This window comes from Notolepis coatsorum (assembly GCF_963971535.1).
Source record: "Notolepis coatsorum genome assembly, chromosome: 8".
In the NCBI taxonomy this organism is placed as follows: domain Eukaryota; kingdom Metazoa; phylum Chordata; class Actinopteri; order Aulopiformes; family Paralepididae; genus Notolepis; species Notolepis coatsorum.
The window spans coordinates 2,407,337-2,410,361 of NC_140172.1; the positions used below are offsets into that span (position 1 = coordinate 2,407,337).

At 46.2% G+C, this 3,025-nt stretch overlaps 1 pseudogene across 1 annotated transcript; it reads right to left on the bottom strand.

The window, feature by feature from the left end:
* Positions 1-374: 374 nt before the first annotated feature.
* Positions 375-882, bottom strand: LOC311233790 (ubiquitin-conjugating enzyme E2Q-like protein 1; annotated as a pseudogene). Its single transcript has one exon. The product of its transcript is annotated as a ubiquitin-conjugating enzyme E2Q-like protein 1 (transcript).
* Between the last annotated feature and the right edge of the window lie 2,143 nt (positions 883-3,025).

Below are 3,025 nucleotides of genomic sequence, written 5' to 3' on the forward strand. Positions count from 1 at the left end.
GCCAGTGCCCATACGGCACCCAGATTCACATTCATAATAACCACTTCTATCCAAAGAAACACACACAATATGGCGTAAAGCCCAACCCCGTTTCCAAATACCCCCCAACCCCGACTAACACACTTCTACCTTACAAAAATAATGCACAAACCTAAGCTTAAAATGAGAAGTGATTTCCTTCTCATAGTCATATCACCTGTCACCTTAGTGACACATGCACAATGGACGACTTGCAATTAACACCAGTCCATACACCGGGTCAACATCTAATTTACAACCGCCGCAGAAGAAAGGGGCTGTGAGAAGCTTGGAAGGGGGGGGCACTGAAAAGGGAATTACAACTCACAACAGGAGGGGGGAGTAGGGGGCGTCTCTCAGCCTTCGGACACCGGCGGGGAGGTCCAGCCGTACCTGTCGTGGGTCTTTACCAGGGACATAAAAGCGGCTGAAGGCCTTCTTGGTCTTCCCAGTTTTCCTGCAGATTCGTCCCTGTCCTATTACGAGGCTTATGGCAAACTGCCTCATAATGGTCTCCACGGTGTAGGCGCTGGACAACCCGCGCGGGATCAACAGCTCCATGCATATGGCCCCGCCTTCTAACTCCAGCCGCGGGGTGAGCACCCGCATGAAAGGCGGAGAGAAGGGGAATTTATCGGGGAAAGAGACATTCAACAGTATGAACTCTGTGTTAGTTTCCTTCATGTCCTGCCATAATGCAGAGTCTACGTCTACCTGGTGAAACTTGACATTCCAGTCGAAGAGGTTGTCCTCGACCAGTTCCACCGTTATAAAGTTGTCACCTAGCCGCCGGATTCCCTGGAGCTCTTTCATGAGTCTCCGCGTCCGGACCTGGGTGCAGTGTCGCCAGTGAGGTGCCGATGGCGGTGCAGAGGGTGCACTGGTCGCTTTCACCCTGGCGATCACACCTCCTGCCATTTGCTGTTTCTCCTTCGCCCCTTTCACCATCTTTTATTGGTCAAATCAATCGTGCATTAGTCAATTTTGGTGATTCGTTCCTATACAATTCACTTATGACATTTAAGTAACATTAATCAACTACAGTATCACGGAGACAACTACCTATTATTATCACTCTCCATTCCAGTCGATCATAATGTACATGACCATATTACGGAGTGCTTACCGCCGTCAAGAAAGGGAGAGAAAGCGAGGGAGAGATAGAGAAAGCAGCGGGAGGGAGGGAGAGTTAAGGAGAGAGGGGCTGACGCACCGCTGAAGCACCACTGAAGCACCCCTCGTTAGTGTCAACATGCTAATGCTAATACTAATAACCATAAGGAGAGCAGTCAGTTTTTGTGCCTGTCCACCTGTGTGTTCGGCGTGCGACTTGGTGGAGATGTGTGCTCTACTGAGCGCACCTTTCTAGTTTGCAAATAATACAACCACCCTGAAATAAGCAGATGTGTCATACGCGCAGGAGGTCAGGTGCTAACAGGTAGGCTATTCAAACAAGCAGGAAACCGCAGACCCATGGCGCTACCTGCACATGCCTTCAACAAAACATCCCTGTGTTACACTCAAAAAATAAAAAATTAATAAATAACAAACAAAGTCAAACAGGTGCCCCTTACAATCTGATATGACTACTTACAGCTTCTACATCTACACTGCAGTCAAACGAAGAACTGCCAGGCCCACCACATGTCTACCCTAAAAAAAACTACATCAGGCCCTAACACACTACCTGTATTTTCTGGCACCCTAACCTACCTACCCTGAAGCTAAAGCACTGTAGACCTAACCCTCTTCAACCACACCTGCTACCAGCCAAAGATCATATTGACCACCCACCCGTCAAGTATATGGTATGATACAAGACAAGTAGATGGTACTAATCACTTCTATGACTGCCCCAGGAGTAAGTGGTACACAGGAAGCTGACAAACAACCAGAAAATAATGACACTACCTACATGTGGTGTCCACTAAACTATATATTTTAACAGCATACAAGTAGTCAAATCAAATCACAAAAATAAGGGCATACTCACCTGTTTGAAGACCGGCTCAAGCCCCCACGTTACACAACATGTAACGCTCACTACCCAAACTACAGCACCAAGACACACCATGCAAAAAAAACAACAACAAACAAATTCTAGGGGTATCTGTTTTCCAATTCACTCCCGGACGAGCGCCCAATTGTTACGACCCTGGCTCAAAGGGAAGCAACATTAGTGCACAGAGACATCAATGGTCTGTGTTTAAGCCAAAGGCAAAGAATAATTATGATAACTAGCTCAACTAAAGATCAAAAATGGTGGAAGGGTAAATACACTGTTTCAACAATCTCTTCTAGCAACCGTGACCCTGCATGTGTGGGTGAGGAAGTGACTTTGAACCTCCCAGCCAGGTGTCCAATTAGCAGCAATCAGCCAATTAGCAGCAATCACCTGCATGCACAGTGACACAGGAGTAACCAAGATCATGGTACATAACAGTAGGGGAGGACATGTCCAACATGAGAGTAGGGGAGGACATGTCCAACATGAGAGTAGGGGAGGACATGTTAAATTGTTTTCAAAGATTATTCAAATTTGTATTGTTTAAAAAATTATTTTACTTTCCCAAGCTCCAAGATATCTCTGAACATATATACTGTATATAGATTTATTTATTTATGTTTAGGGTGGCTATAGATGCAAAGATGTACCCTGACAGATCTCTTTGTGATCCACAGAATGTCCTGGCAACGGTTAATGTCCTGATCTCTCCTGAAGCAGCAGACTCCTGGACATTTCTGAATGCAAATAAAACCAGCAGCACAAGCAGCCGCTTACTGGGTTCCCTGGAGACCATTTCAAGTGTGCTGGAAGGGGCATATGTTGACATAGCAACCGAGCGCATCGTGCTAAACCGAACCACGTTTAATAATTCATTCAAGGCAGACCTTAACTCCGGCATCAGCATTGACATTCCAGACACCAACATCACTGACCTCCAAATCACTACCATCATATTAGATCTCAAGCATGTTCTTCCAGCCAGGAACAGCAGCTTCAATG